Source organism: Balaenoptera borealis (genome assembly GCF_965194805.1).
Source record: "Balaenoptera borealis genome assembly, chromosome: 5".
NCBI classification, from domain to species: Eukaryota; Metazoa; Chordata; class Mammalia; order Artiodactyla; family Balaenopteridae; genus Balaenoptera; species Balaenoptera borealis.
Window position 1 is genome coordinate 18,659,402 of NC_138862.1, and position 17,674 is coordinate 18,677,075.

The 17,674-nt window shown below is 37.4% G+C and overlaps 1 long non-coding RNA gene across 1 annotated transcript in view; it reads left to right on the forward strand.

Moving 5' to 3' along the window:
• The first annotated feature begins 11,065 nt into the window (after positions 1-11,065).
• LOC309628744 overlaps positions 11,066-17,674 on the forward strand; it is a 157,551-nt gene continuing 150,942 nt past the window's right edge. The window contains exon 1 of the long non-coding RNA XR_014244692.1: positions 11,066-11,958. This is a non-coding gene — a long non-coding RNA (uncharacterized lncRNA). The remainder of the gene's footprint in view (positions 11,959-17,674) is intronic.

Sequence of the window (17,674 nt, forward strand, 5' to 3'; positions counted from 1 at the left end):
CATTCTATATAAAAGATGGCTAAAATTAATTTGTATTGATTATAATTATAAAAATGAAGAAGAAAATATGAAATTCAAATATATATATATATATATATATATATACTATAGACCTTAACAGGTCCTCCAGTACAATGAGGTTTTTTGTTTGTTTGTTTAGTTGCTTGATAATAATTGAACTAATGCTGCTAGAAGGAAATTATGCAGTAACTATAGAAATTGACTTGTATATATTTTATTATATATAATATCAATTATATAGCTTCTGGATATAAAATGTAGCTTTTTAGGTTAAGGTTTATGTTTTCTAAGAAAAGTCAAATTTACTTGTCCACAAAGAACATTTGGTTGATGGAAAAAGCTTAGGGTCAAGAAATAGCCAACTCTAATGAAGTAAAACAAAATTGACAAATGACTAAAAATCTAAACAGATGCAAAGCCATAAGAGTAAACTGAGTTCTCAAAATCAAACCAGTTTCATAAAGATTATAAAAATATGTTAAACAGACATATCAACATCTAATTTTGGTGTTATCCTCCTTTGAATATGGAATATTTATATATGGCAAAACTTATTTTATTAAAGGATCAAAAGCAATCAAATATTATTTATCTTAATGTATCCATTGAATGAATGTAGTCTGTCTACTGCTTACATCATTGTAGCATAGTTTTACCAATATGTGGTTCCAAAATAGACTGTTAGCTTAATAATTCCAATTTTTCTTATACTTTAATACATGTTTGCTATTTAAAACCCTCTAAGGACTTTCTTGTCTTTTATAGCAAGGAATCAAATAGAAACATTTTTAGTATCAAACAGAAACTTATTATTGCATTTACTTTTCTCTGCAGATATTTCTCACCTTATCCATCCGTTCCAATATCTATCATGTTTCTAACCCCCAAACACCAGCAGTGCCAGCCTAATTTGTTGTGGTGCTCTGCACTCATTTTTCTGTCCTCCACCTATCAGTTTTGGGGTCCCTCTGAGCCCTGTATCACTTGACGCAATCTTTTTATCCTGCCTGCCATTTGCACCCCTCTCTTCCTTTCAACAACAGTATACATCTTGTGTCTTCTGAAAAACCTTTTCCAAATAACCTCACTCTTTCTTAAACCTACCAGCAGAGTATCCATCAATGGGACTCCTATAATTATTGTTCATCTATATTTCTTAAGGCTTCATGCATGCCTTCTCTTTCCCTTCATATTGTTAATTCTAGAGGACAGGGAGAGTAAACTTATCTCAGATAGGACATGACTTCTGACAAACTTAACGTATTTGAATCACTGTGGAAATGACTAATTTATGAAGTATTTCCAAATTCCCCCCAAATGGCTGATTACTCTGATTTATATACTATGTACATTTATAAATGAATTTTACTTTGAGGTTATAGTCAATGAATGATGTGATTATGCAAAAATTATCACTGGTAAAAGCTTATGCTTATGTTTGACTGGAACATGAATTATGGATCAAAATCTTCTGTTGGATGTATATCCTGTAGATCGACTGTCTCACCCATTGTTCCCACACAGATGAAAAGGAGAAAAAAACAAAAACAAAAACAACTTTCTTAGACTGGAGATGATGTAAGAAACAGGGAGGAAGGAAGAGAGAAAGAAAACTCTGCTGATGATGTATGTGACTGAAAAAGGAAGTTCAGGAACAGAAAATCTTAGGAGAGCCCAAAATAGGAAGTATTTTCTATGAAACAATGTAGACAAGTAGATAAATACACACCCCCAAAGAAATATAAGGATACATCTCTCTTAAATTAGTGTTATTAAGATATAAAACATTTAATGATGGTAGTCCTCTTGTGAAGAATTGTCTTCAGATATCCACCAGAATCTTCAGAATTTATCTAGGATTCCTTAACTACGGGATTTGTGTATAGAATTCAGAGGTCATTGAACTTGGAGAGGAAAAAAATAAATTTTTATTTTCATTAACGTCTAAACAAATTAGCATTTCTTCCTATTATGAATGTGGGTAACGAACCACAATAGTTTTAACAATACCTATGCTTGTGTCGCCAAGAAATTACTGATACTTTCTTATATTATGACTTTTACAGTTGCAAAATAGCATTTATGCTCAAAACTAACTTCAAATTACAGCAATCAGCCCACTGCTAGAACATATTATTTTATGCATTACTAAAACCACATATATTACTATCTCAAAATATTGAAAACATTATTTTGATAATTGCATTTCCATAGAGTTGATCTTCTTTGTGATTCTATTTATTTTTACTTTGTGAATTTAGATACATACTGAGCAGGGCTTCATAGGCTTCACCAGACAGCCAAAGCTGTTCATGGCCTACTAAAGGCTGAGGACCCCTGAACTCAACCTAACGTGTAGAAGCCTGCCTTACAGTCAGTTACATTAGCATGAAAGAGTTAAACTGTAGCACACACCCAGGAAAATTCCCTTTCTTATGTTCTTTCAGGAGTCCACTCAATCTATTTAGATGAAATCTTTTTGTGATGAAGTGATTCTGATACTTCCGTAAGAACTGAACAGGGTACAATGAGAATGTGCCCTACACTAAACATGACGCTGTGTGCAACACATAGTGTGCAGTAAAGTAGGCAAAGTCCCTCCCTGGCCCTGTAGTCCAGGAGACACCACTGGTTACGTAAGGCTACAAAGTACAAATATGTGATGCCTGGTCATGGCAATACAACTTGTGGATGATGGAGCAGATGGTGCTAGAGGCGTAGTTAGAAATCAGACCTGGAATCTGGCTGCTAGAGCCAAGCAACATGGCTTAGTAAATGCAGATTTGCATCCACATTGTTAATTATTTAAATGTGACCTGGTGGGGGAATGAGCAGCTTGGTAAGTCCCAACTCAGCTTCTGGCCATCTGACGGGACCTCACCGTGGTCAGACAGAACACCATGACCAGGTCTTCTCCAGTGAAGACCTGGGAAGACTCAAGGGGTCATGATCACTGAACATCTCCAGCCTAATAGCCACTCTTATGCTTTGCTGCAGATCTGTCCTTTGAACTTATCAGCCAAAACTGTAAATGTGTCACAGTTATTATGTGCACCACACCCAATCATCTGCAGGATATTTGGGACGTTGCAATCTTTCTCTAGTTCTGTCAAGATGTTATTTTGATATTCTTTGATGTTTAACCTAAATTACATTCTAACTACAAAGGTGGAGGTATATATGTGCATTAAATATATACAAATAAACATTACATAGCAAATAAAGAAATATGCATGCATATACCAATTCTATTTCCCTTTGATAGGACAAATCACCCCAGGAAACACTACCATTTCTTTTCTCCTTCTTCTCCTCCGCCCCCTTCCCCTCACCCTCCTTTTTTTCAGATGTTCATCCAGTGGCTGTAAAGCCTGAAGCCTGAAATGGCCAGTCTCAATTTGAAGAAACTAGTGTGTCTCATGATAAAGTCATTTATTCCTTGGTTCCTAAAATCCCCCAACCAAAATATCCCAGAGTCCGGGGATAGAAGCAACATTTTGCATGTGTGTACAAATATGAGAATTGTCACTTTCCCTTCCTCCACCTCCTCTCAGAATCAATATATTCTGGCTTGGGAGAATCAGCAGTACATATTAACTTCTGGTTCATAATGTATCTTGCAAAAATAGTCTCCTAGCTGGGCCATAGCTAGGTCAAAATAATTCTTTCTTTATTTTGGAAGATTGAAATCTTCTAACTTACAGGGTACATAATAAGACTAGTGAATCCCATGATTCTCAGCCCATACCTTTTTTTTTAACTATAAGATGAGTTCTTTGGTTAAGAGCAATGTTGCATATGGTACTATGATGAAGCTTATAGATATTCAATAAGTTCAGGGATGAAGGTGTTTATAGCATGGTAAGAAGCAAAGAAAATCTAAATCCAGGATGACAGCATAAGTCAGGGAGAATAAATTACTTCCTTCCATGGTGAAAGGAGCCCAAAATCATCAACCTAGAGCCTGGGAAATTGCTGGTACCCCTCCACCCCATGTATGGTTCTATATTAAAGGGAGTATCCATTAGAAAGCTTTCAGATACAAGTGATAGAGTACCCAATATGGTAGGCTGAATAATGGCACCAAAAGATACCCAGATCCTAATACCTAGAACCTGTGAATGTTACCTTATATGCAAAAAAAGGGAATTTGCAGTTGTGATTAAGTTTAGCATCTTGACGTGGGAGATTATTCTGGATTATCCAGTTAGGCTCTAACTATAATCATGATGGAGAACAGTGAGAGGGCTAGCTTTCTTCCTCTTTTTATTTTTTATTTTTATTTTTTGGTCACCCTGAGCGGCGTGCAGGATCTTAGTTCCCTGACCAGGGATCGAATTTGTGCCCCCTCTAGTGGAAGCACGGAGTCTTCACCACTGGGCTGCCAGGGAAGTTCCTTTTCCTCTTTTTATAAGGACACTATTTTCATCATGAGGGCTCCGCCTTCACGACCTAATTGCCTTCCAAAGTCCTTACCACCAAATAAAATCACATTAGGGCTTCAACATATGAATTTGGGAGGGACATAAACATAAAGTCCATAGCCGTGGGCACTAACATGGAACACAAACGACCTCATACTCCAGGCTCTTCCACATACCTCTTCCTCATCCTTCTTTTTGCCCAATCTTTACATCCCAGACCACCCAGCAAAGCCAAGGAAATAATGTTAACTTACACTTCAGACCATTCTTCCAGGTAAGATAGACAATCCAGTGGAAAGCTCTGTCTACTTCCTTTCTCTGGAAAGAATTCCATTCTCCACTGTCCTTCAGAGTTGCACCTGGTAGGGTTGTAATGTTGCACATCTACTTACAGCCAATGTTAGAATTTTTGGAGGAACCTTCTATATATTAGGATTTATTCTCTTTTTTTCTCAGTCAACAGATCAAATGGAACTCCCCAGGGGATTCTAGCCATGGGTAGTGGGACAGGTGGCAGGAGGGCAGCATGATGTATGCTGGGAGGAAGAACAACCAATTTTCTTTACTTAGCGTGTGCTCTGTATCAGTTAGTACCTGATCCCATATGTGCCACTTCCATTTGAAGATATGGTGGCACTGGGCAGACCCTACCTTACAGATGGGTGGATCAGATAACACCCAGTTCATGAGGAGTAAAATGGTCCTCTGGTGTTGCCATCAGGGTCCTAGTCTCTGCCTTCCAGTTTCCAGTACCAAGTCAAGAGCTGTTTCTTGAAAGGAAACAAGTTATTTGACCAGGCAAGCATGACTTTGCTCAAATATTCTAAAGAAGCGGCTTCCAAAAATTGTGGCCTCAGGACTCTGTAAGAAATGCATTTTAATTTGTAAACCAGTATAACATACTCAGAAGATCTTGAACAAAAGTAAACAAGTTTCAATAAATGTTGCCTTACTATAGGCTATGTACTCTGACATTTTCCTTTCGATTCTATCCTCTTTCATATTTTTTTAAACACTGCCCAAGACCTGTTAAATGGATCTTACAACTCACAAATGGGTCACAACACACAGTTTGAAACATGTTGCCCTAGAGGCCTCACAGTAATTCTCCTACTGGGATCTGTTAGAGGAACCACAGAACAACCCAATCAGCTAAAGAAAGTTCAAGCAAAATTGATTCTGCCGATTCAAAACATCCGAATGGCAGAGCTGCTTGCTCTGCAGGACCTGCTGAAGAAGCTTTCCTGGACCACACTTAAGCCCAGTGGCCCACAGGATCACCCAGTAAGTGGGTCAGAGCAGTACCCCCAATGTGATATCCATTGCCATCAAAATAAAAGGGGCCTATGAAGCATTTTTCCTTCTCCTTAATATAAGATATAGCAACTGGTCTTTCAGTTTTGAGGAGATTTAACTTCATGTTTCAGTAGTGGGAATGATACATTTGTTTTCAATACTACCTAAAGTACCTTTCTTATTGATAGTCATCCTTCCTCCAGGGAATGTGGAAAACGAATCCCACTTTGGGAAGTTGGAGGACAGAACTGATACAGGAGAAGTTCCTCCCAGACCCAAAAAAAAAGGAATTGAGAGAAACTTTCTAGGTCCCAGGTGGGGCTTGAGGGAAGAGGAGGGAAAAACATGGTCAGACACTCATGTTCAGGCTTATGCAATGGATGAATTTGCTAAAGACAGCCAGAGAAGTTTAGGAACCCCAGAACAGTAGGGTTCAGTTCCCAATGAGTCCTAGGGTATTTTTATGGTACCTTAGATGAGGGTACCATAAATGTATGTCAATGTGCCTTCCAGGCTGGAAATGGCTGATTGGCAAAATGAGCTGGAAGAAGACAAAGATCAGAGAATTGATTTCTCTTAGATTTGAGATCAGTGTGGCAGAAATTCCTAGTTTTACGTGGGCCTAGAGAAGGAAGCAGGGGATTGCTCAAACACAGGCCAACTCTCCCGACTCTCAAAAAAATCCCCCAGGAAGGCAAAAGAATCCTACAGAGGGGCAATATTTGGATCACTTGCAAATGATTGGGAGGTACAGGTAGCAATCAGCACTCCACTGGATCTTCAGCTCCAAGATGCTGTAGAGGAGAAGCCTGAAGACTGTCAATTACACCTCACAAGGAACCAGCTACCAGAAGTCATAGCTCCAGAAACCAGAAGGATGGAGCCTGTAGACGTTTCCCAATGCCCGGACATCAGCAGGGGAGAAAACACAGCTCACAGTATAACCAGAGCAGCCAGTTTTACAGCAGAAGACACAGAGCAGGTGCCCAGCTAGACAAGAGACCCATGAGAGTCTTGACAACACACAACAATTCACAGATAGATCTGGAACCCTCCCCTCAGCTTCATGGGAACATGTGAACTATCTCCGCACTTGGGACATAGGATGGTGAACACAGAGGCCTGAAAGGGCGTTTGAATTTTTCTTGCCTCCAGCGGCAATGGAAGGTTGTTAGGAATTCTTGACCAATTATGGAAAATAATGAAATGACTGTATTTTATAACATATGCATTTATTGCTGTACATAATTGATCCTACTACAGCTTCGAACTGGATTTAAGCTTATGAAACCAAGTGCAAGTGTAATGTTTGAAATTTAATGGTGCACCAAAATGACCTGTGGAGGTTGAGCTACAGTGAATAAAGAAAGAGTCATTTTCTTTGAAAAAAATGAGCATTGTGAATAGATAGAAAATTTCCATCTATTCATTCAGCAGACAATGAAATTGGGGTTGAACAGTGTCGTTAAAAGTCATGCAATTCAAAACTACACTTTGCAGATAATAAATGAGACCAAGGGAGATAAAACTGTGTGGACAGTGTCCCACACATACTTAACACAGAACAAGGACTGGAATCCAATCTAGTTCACTGTTTAGTCCAAAACTTAACTCACTCCCTTAAACTCTCTTTTATGAACACGCAACCTAGATTTGCAATTGGAGCATAAAAGTGGAAGAAAACATCTGTATATTAAATTTCTACTCACTACACATCAGCTGAAAAGGTGATGGCAGGAGATAAGTGAAACACTTCAATAACCTACCTCTGCAGTATTCATCTATTATGTATGAGCAAAAAGAATGTATAATTGCCATAGAACCTTCAAGAGGAGATTAGAGGGTAAAGAAAATTTTTCATTAAGAATCTATGATACACAAATAAAACATGCATCAGAAATATAGATAATTATCATAAGAGTAAATATTTAGCTGTGAGTCTAAAGGCAGAAAGTTACCCTAAAGTAATAGATTTTATATAAAATGACATTTGTTTCAAAGATAGTAATAAATTGTGTTTGTAACATATATTGAACCATATTCAAGTGAAGCAAAGATCTTAGACTAACACCGCAACTTTAAATATGGACATGTGTATAAATTCTCATACGGGAAAACTTCTTCTCAAACACAGAAATATAGTCCCAGATCCCAACCCACCTCTTATGTTCTATAAAAGGGCAACGTTACTACCAACCTCTGGTTCATCCAATTCCCTCTTTCTTAGCTCACTTTCTGCATCCCCTTAACCTCTGAATAGCCTGTCTTCACTTCTCTCAACTCCCTCTAGCGGACGCTCTGGTTTGGGTCATGAATTCGCCCTTCTGGACTGATGTGCTCCTTCCCCAGTACTGCGCTTCCCCGCCCCCACCCCTCCATGGGGTTACCCTCTGCAGAAGAGAGCCACCTTGATCAAAGTCACAACCCCTTCCCAGGGGCTCCTGGTATCTAATGACTGGTGGATCCAAGGGTATGGAGGCCTGGACACATTGGCCCCATTTGGCCCAACTCTAAAAGGCCATCTAGCTTCAGCTACATGCCACGTTGGCAGAAGCCTGGGTGTGGTTGCAATAGAACTTGGCTTCTCTCTCTGCCCAGTTCTACTTCCTTCTCTCTACCACAGTGCTGATCCCAAGAGTACTCCCCACTGCAGCTTCCTGGACTTTAAAGCCAGACTCAGAGTCAGCTTCCTGGGGATGTGTCCCTAGCTCCCCCTCCTTAACCTGAAATCCCTAACTCTCCATGAAGCTACTCCTACGAAGGGGCTGTTTTGCTCCATCACAGCTACAAAAACTCACAAGAACAATGCCTACAAATAATGAACACAAAATCAAATCTATTACATACATTTAGCATTTTTTTTATTGTGGTGAAAACCACATAACATGAAATCTACCACATGAACCAGGTTTTAAGTAAACAGTATAGTATTGTGAACTCTATGAGCACTGTTGCAGAGAGATCTCTGGAAGTTTTTCATCTTTCAGGACCCATTGGATGGTAACTTCCTATCTTCCCCTCCCCTCTAGCCCCTGGCAACCACCATTCTACTCTTTATTTCAATGAGTTTAACCACTTGAGATGTCTCAAATAAGTGGAATCATACAGTATTTGTGTTTCTGTGACTGGCTTATTTCAGTTAGCATAATGTCCTCCTGAGGCATCCATGTTGCCACATATGTCAGGCTTTCCTCGTTTTTCAAGGCTGAATAACCTTCCATTGTATGTACACACAGCATTTTCTTTATCTATTCATCTATCAATGGACCTTTAGGTTGTTTCCACCTCTTGGCTACTGTGAATAGTGGTGCAACGAACATGGAAGTGCAAATATCTCTTCAAGATCCTGTTTTCAGTTCTTTTGGATAAATACCCAGAAGTGCATTTTATTATTAATTGTCTTGTTCACAGATTAACCTTATATACATGTCTTAATATCCTTAGAGACCAATTGGAAAATATGTAAATATGCTCATTTGGATTATGTCCCTCATGTCATGATCTTTGCACATTATTATTTTGCTTACCTTAGCAAGTTGTGGTGGGAAGTGTGTTATATACAGGGCTGATTTTATCTTGCCTGAGATCAAGAGTATGAACTACATCAATTTTTCACAACTTGTGATTTGTGAATGACCAGCAACGTGTCAAAGCATTCCAGAAATTTCATGAAAACTATCTCCATTTCTCTATTGTCTCATAAAACAATGTAAATAGTTTCCCTTTACAATGGAACAAGAGTGAGTTGATAGAGATCAGGGGAGTGGTCTGTTATTCCCCTGAGTATCACTCATGGATTTACGACTCAATTTTACATGACTGGACACCATGGTAGTTTTGAGGAGTGTGAAGGTTTAAATTCTTTTTTTTTTTTTTTTAACTCTTTCTTGCAAATCAAAATGACAAAGAGTTATCACCTCACACCAGTCAGAATGGCCATTATCAAAAAGTTTATTGAAACCTTCTGAGACTGAACCAGGAAGAAATAGAAAATATGAACAGACCAATCACAAGCACTGAAATTGAAACTGTGATTAAAAATCTTCCAACAAACAAAAGCCCAGGACCAGATGGCTTCACGGGTGAATTCTATGAAACATTTAGAGAAGAGCTAACACCCATCCTTCTCAAACTCTTCCAAAATATAGCAGAGGGAGGAACAACCCCCAATTCATTCTACGAGGCCACCATCACCCTGATACCAAAACAAAAGATGTCACAAAGAAAGAAAACTAAAGGGCAATATCACTGATGAACATAGATGCAAAACTCCTCAACAAAATACTAGCAAACAGAATCCAACAGCACATTAAAAGGATCACACACCATGATCAAGTGGGGTTTATGCCAGGAATGCAAGGATTCTTCAATATACACAAATCAAACAATGTGATACACCATATTAACAAATTGAAGGAGAAAAACCATATGATCATCTCAATAGATGCAGAGAAAGCTTTCGACAAAATTCAACACCCATTTATGATAAAAACCCTCCAGAAAGTAGGCATAGAGGGAACTTACCTCAACATAATAAAGGCCATATATGACAAACCCACAGCCAACATAGTCCTCAATGGTGAAAAACTGAAACCATTTCCACTACGATCAGGAAAAAGACAAGGTTGCCCACTCTCACCACTATTATTCAACATAGTTTTGGAAGTTTTAGCCACAGCAATCAGAGAAGAAAAAGAAATAAAATGAATCCAAATCGGAAAAGAAGAAGTAAAGCTGTCACTGTTTGCAGATGACATAATACTATACATAGAGAATCCTAAAGATGCTACCAGAAAACTCCTAGAGCTAATCAATGAATTTGGTAAAGTAGCAGGATACAAAATTAATGCACAGAAATCTCTTGCATTCCTATACACTAATGATGAAAAATCTGAAAGTGAAACTAAGGAAACACTCCCATTTACCATTGCAACAAAAAGAATAAAATATCTAGGAATAAACCTACCTAAGGAGACAAAAGACCTGTATGCAGAAAATTACAAGACACTGATGAAAGAAATTAAAGATGATACAAACAGATGGAGAGATATACCATGTTCTTGGATTGGAAGAATCAACATTGTGAAAATGACTCTACTACCCAAAGCAATCTACAGATTCAATGCAATCCCTATCAAACTACCGCTCGCATTTTTCACAGAGCTAAAACAAAAAATTTCACAATTTGTATGGAAATACAAAAGACCCCGAATAGCCAAAGCAATCTTGAGAACAAAAAACAGAGCTGGAGGAATCAGGCTCCCTGACTTCCGACTATACTACAAAGCTACAGTAATCAAGATAGTATGGTACTAGCACAAAAACAGAAGTATAGATCAATTGAACAGGATAGAAAGCCCAGAGATAAACCCACGCACATATGGTCACCTTATCTTTGATAAAGGAGGCAAGAATATACAGTGGAGAAAAGACAGCCTCTTCAATAAGTGGTGTTGGGAAAACTGGACAGCTACAGGTAAAAGTATGAAATTAGAACACTCCCTAACACCATACACAAAAATAAACTCAAAATGGATTAAAGACCTAAGTGTAAGGCCAGACACTATCAAACTCTTAGAGGAAAACATAGGCAGAACAGTCTATGACATAAATCACAGCAAGATCTTTTTTGACCCACCTCCTAGAGAAATGGAAATAAAAACAAAAATAAACAAATGGGACCTAATGAAACTTAAAAGCTTTTGCACAGCAAAGGAAACCATAAACAAGACAAAAAGACGACCCTCAGAATGGGAGAAAATATTTGCAAATGAACCAACTGACAAAGGGTTAATCTCCAAAATTTACAAGCAGCTCATGCAGCTCAATATCAAAAAAACAAACAACCCAATCCAAAAATGGGCAGAAGACCTAAATAGACATTTCTCCAAAGAAGATATACAGATTGCCAACAAACACATGAAAGAATGCTCAACATCCTTAATCATTAGAGAAATGCAAATCAAAACTACAACGAGATATCATCTCACACTGGTCAGAATGGCCATCATCAAAAAATCTACAAACAGTAAATGCTGGAGAAGGTGTGGAGAAAAGGGAACCCTCTTGCACTGTTGGTGGGAATGTAAATTGATACAGCCACTACAGAGTACAGTATGGAGGTTCCTTAAAAAACTAAAAATAGAACTACCATATGACCCAGCAATCCCACTACTGGGCATATACCCTGAGAAAACCATAATTCAAAAAGAGACAGGTACCAAAATGTTCATTGCAGCTCTATTTACAATAGCCAGGACATGGAAGCAACCTAAGTGTCCATCAACAGATGAATGGATAAAGAAGATGTGGCACATATATACAATGGAATATTACTCAGCCATAAAAAGAAATGAAATTGAGTTATTTGTAGTGAGATGGATGGACCTAGAGTCTGTCATACAGAGTGAAGTAAGTCAGAAACAGGAAAACAAATACCATATGCTAACACATATATTTGGAATCTAAGAAAGAATAAAATGGTCATGAAGAACCTAGGGGCAAGACGGTAGTAAAGATACAGACCTACTAGAGAATGGACTTGAGAATATGGAGAGGGGGAAGGGTAAGCTGTGACAAAGTGAGAGAGTGGCATGGACATATATACACTACCAAACGTAAAATAGATAGCTAGTGGGAAGCAGCCGCATAGCACAGGGAGATCAGCTCGGTGCTTTGTGACCACCTAGAGGGGTGGGATAGGGAGGGTGGGAGGGAGGGAGATGCAAGAGGGAAGAGATATGGGAGCATATATACATGCATAAGTGATTCACTTTGTTATAAAGCAGAAACTAATACACCATTGTAAAGCAATTATACTCCAATAAAGATGTTAAAAAAAAGAAGTCTATTGAATAGGAGCACACATTTAAAGTGATTTCAATCATGCATTGTCAATATGCTGTGAGTCTAAGTAATCTTTATTTCCAAAGAGGCAAAAATCAAATTAGAGGTATTCCATTTCTGTGTTTTGTCTTTTTAACATTAATTTTTAAACTCGAAGAATCATATTAAGATGTTAGTTAAGAATTCTGACCTTGTAAAGATTACCCTGAAATTTTAGATTTCCATCCTTTGTATGCCTCTAATTATATTCAATTCAAAATCATTATTCCTTATGCTTCCTGCTTTTAACGAATGGTCTAATATGACTAATTAAGGACTTAGTTCCCTGGCAGTCCAGTGGTTAAGACTCCATGCTTCCAGAGCAGGGAGTGCAGGTTCAATACCTGGTTGGGGAGCTAAAATTCCACATGCCACATGACACGGCCAAACAAACAAACAAATAAATAAATAAATAAAAATAATATAAGTATACATTATACAGAATATGACCAAAATTAAAAATTTATTTTTTTAAATTTTTTTATATATTGGAGTATAGTTGATTAACAATGTTTTGTTAGTTTCAGGTGTACAGCAAAGTGATTCAGTTATACATATAAAAGTATCTATTCTTTTTCAAATTTTTTTCCCATTTAGCTTATTACAGAATATTGAACAGAGTTCCCTGTGCTATACAGTAGGTCCCTGTTGGTAATCTATTTCATTTTATTTTTTTTATTTGTTTATTTTTAAAATTTTTATTTATTTAGTTTGGCCACACCTTGTAGCCTGTGGGATCTTAGCTCTCTGACCAGGGATCGAACCTGTGCCCCCTGCATTGGAAGCGCGGAGTCCCAACCACTGGACTGCAGGGAGGTCCCTGGTTATCTATTTTAAATATAGCAGTGTGTACATGTCAATCCCAAACTCCCAAACTATCCCTCCCCCGCCCCAATCCTTTCCCCTCCGATAACCATAAGTTTGTTCTCTAAGTCTGTGTTTCTGTTTTGTAAATAAGTTCATTTGTATCATTTTTTTAGCTTCTGCATATAAGTGATATCATTTGATATTTGTTTTCCTCTGTCTGACTTACTTCAGTTATTATGATAATCTCCATGTTGCCACAAGTGGCATTATTTCATTCTTTTTAACAGCTGAATAATATTCCATTGTATGAATGTACCACATCTTCTTTATCCATTCATCTGTCAATGGACATTTAGGTTGCTTCCATGTCTTGGCTATTGTAAACAGCACTGCAATGAATATTGGGGTGCATGTATCCTTTCGAACCATGTTTTTCTCCAGATATATGCCCAGGAGTGGGATTGCTGGATCATATGTTAGCTCTATTTTTAGTTTTTAGTTTTTTAAGGAACCTCCATACTGTTCTCCATAGTGGCTGTACTATTTACGTTCCTACCAACAGTGAAGGAGGGTTCTCTTTTCTTCACACTCTCTCCAGCATTTATTTTTTGTATTGATATTTGTTCAATCTAAAAACAAAACACAAAATTACCAAAAAATTACAAATAGCAAGATCTCCCAATGGCGGATGATTAAAGTTGTTTTTATATATTTTCAATACTATAGTATTTAATATTCCACATATATTGGCTTCAAATATAAATTACGTCTTTTTTATTATTTATTTTTAAATCACACTTTTCCTGCATAGTTAAGATAAATTAACCAGTGAATGTCACTTCTGATTTGAAATAAAAGCTAAAACTTGTCTTATGTGTCTTAAGAATAGTCATAAAAGTGTACTAAAATTTAACTTATTACACCAGTGTGTCCCAGGAGACACTGTTTCCTGGTCTATCTCAGCAGAGAGAATACATTTAGATGAAGCACCAGTATGACATCCAAGAGAAATTGGAAGGCAATTTAAATTTTTACTGCTGCTTTTGAAAAACATTAAAGAGGGACTATATTTTTAACTCTGAGCAAAATGTGTTAAAATCTCTTTATCTGAGAATCTCTTTCAATATCTTTCACAATGTGGCAAGGTAGTCACTCCCAATCTCCCTTCTCCTTCCAACCCAACCATCAAATTCTTTCTCCCTAAATCTTTGCAGTTGCTTCCACTGTCCTGATTTAAGTTATAGATTTAAAATAATAATGAAATAAAAAGGCAACCCTGAATGCTCCTCAAGCAATAAAAGAGTCTTTCTCTTAATGTGGACATGGAGAAAAGGTTGTTACTATTCATAGTCAATATTTTTTTCTTTGATCCTTGAACTTCTATTTTCTTCCAGTACTCTTAAAAATGATGTATGATTTATATTTTATAAAATGTACAGATCTTAAAAGTACAGTTGGATGAATTTTGACACATATGTACACTTGTGAATGTTCAAACTATATGGAATATTTCCATTAGCCCAGAAAGTTCCACTGCACCCTTGTCAACCAACAGGTTCCCTGCAATTAATGGAGCCATTCAGTGTTATGATTTCTATTATTATTTTATGATTTATTCATACTTTTCATGTAGCAGTACTGCATTCCTTTTTATTGCTTGTTTTTATCCGTTCTCTTCTTGAGGTACATTTGGTTTTTCCAGTTTTTGGCTCTCCTGCTATTTTGTGTTTAATAATATACAGATCTAATATGTTTTTACTTAAAGCCAGTTTGTTAATTTCTCATCTATCATATCAGCCAAAATTGAAGTCTAACAGTTGCCCATCTAGGGGAGATTATGGAGCAGCCAAAACTCATATATTCTGCTGGATGGAATGTAAATTATTATAATCACTTTGGAGAGCAATTTGGTAATATTTAAGAAAGCTGTAGAGATGCATTCTCCATTATCCAGTAATTTCACCCCTACTTACATATTTTAAAGAAACTCTCAGATATATGAATAAGGAAACATCGACAAAAATGTTCACAGCAGCATTTTATATAAAACCTAAAACATCAAAACAGCATCAATGTGGTGTCAGAGAAGAATGGAAAAATTGTGATATATATCCTTAAATTGAACACTATTTGGCAATGAAAATAAGTGTGGGTTACTTGTAGCTACTTGGATAATTCTCACAAATATAATATCAAGCAAAAATGTTTAAAAGAATGTCATGACGTTTTAAAAAATGTATTTAAAACAACAAAATAGCACATATGTAGAAAAAACCAAGAAATACGTAAAAATGATAATCATCATATGGAGAATAACAGTTACCTCTGCAGAAACTAGAGAGAGATAAGAGACAGGAAGCTTCAACTAATTTTCTTTAAGCCGGGCTGCAGATACATGATTGGTCACTACAATATTCCTTGTGTCTTCTATTATGTCTGAAATATTTAGCAATAATAACAAATTTTCTTTCATGATACTAAACCCAGAAGTGAACACATAATTCAACAAATTCCTAAGAGGATCTTTCAGAATGTATATTAAAATTAAAAGAGTTTAAGCAAGAATGTTTGGGAAACACTGAAGGGGCAGAACTTCCAGATTACTGATTCTTTGAATCAGCATTGCAAACAGTCAAACATGCTGCGTGAGGGACTGAGTAGCTACTGAAGAGGATCTGGTATCTTCTCAGGACTTGAAGGGTTGCTTTGAAAAGACATTTTCAGATGGATCCTTTTTACTATTTATGCTAAAACATACCATTTAAATAGATCAGAATGTATATGCACATATAGATAATTCAGGGACAGTGATATGCTGGTAAATGTTTAACAACCAGCTTAGGGAGAGGAGGACTGATTTAGTAGGAGTGGTCAATTCCAATGTTGTAAACACTCCCACCATAGTTGATATACTACCAACTTGCTTTTGATGAATGCAAAGTTGGGAAGAGATGTTCACATCGGCTGGTACCAGCCAGCTCTGGCACATCACGGTGGGAGACAGGTGTCAGAGAAGAACTTACCCTGAGATGGGAGAAGTCTGATACAGTGGAAGTCACCCATGGCCCAAAATGATACTGGGATTTTCCCAATGATCAAACTAATGCAAAGTGATTCAAAAACTACACCGAAGGAAGGGTAAAAGAGGAGAAGAGAACTTAACAGAAAAAGTTAACAGTATTTCTTATGTGAACCTAAAAGTAAAAATTTGCAACCTTGGGACTTCCCTGGTGGTGCAGCAGTTAGGAATCCACCTGCCAATGCGGGGGACACAGGTTCATGCCCTGGTCCAGGAAGACCCCACATGCCTTGGAGCAACTAAGCCCGTGTGCCACAACTACTGAGCCCACGTGCCACAACTACTGAAGCCCGTGTGCCTAGAGCCTGTGCTCCACAACAAGAGAAACCACTGCAATGAGAAGCCCGCTCACCGCAACAGAGTTGCCCCCTGCTCGCCACAACTAGAGAAAGCCTGCGCACAGCAACGAAGACCCAATGCAGCCAAAAATAAATTAATTAATTTTAAAAAAAGAATGTATTTTTTCATAAATTTGAACTGATGCCTAAAATTTTTGAAAAAAAGGTTTTATCCCTAATCTTTTGGTGTATAAACACTACTTGAAATGTCACCAAGACTAATCAACTAAAAAGTAGCCCCAGTGTGAAAATTACTGACTTTTTGGGAAAAAAACATGTGCTCCTTTAAATGATATTTTTTTCACTCAGTAGTTTACCTACAAGGGAAACTTTCAATTAATATCATAACAGCTACTTGAATCTCAAAGAGGAGCAGGTTGCCTGAATTGACCCAGGTTAATTACATTAGATGGAGACAATCTCTCCCAAAGCAACTGGATCAGTCTAAACCTTTAATTAAGATTTATTTATTCCTTGGTAGTCTAAAGTGGTTTTTTTGGGTCTTTCAGACTCCCATTTAAAAGAAATTTTGCTATTTCTTTGTATCCTTCCGTATTGTTTTTCTTTTTCTTTTTAACATCTTTATTGGAGTATAATTGCTTTACAATGGTGTGTTAGTTTATGCTTTATAACAAAGTGAATCAGCTATACATATACATAAGTCCCCATATCTCTTCCCTCTTGCATCTCCCTCCCCACCACCCTCCCTATCCCACCTCTCTAGGTGGTCACAAAGCACCGAGCTGATCTCCCTGTGCTATGCGGCTTGATGCAAAGAAAATATGTTGTTTTTGGAATAGGAGAAATATATATACAATGTTCCT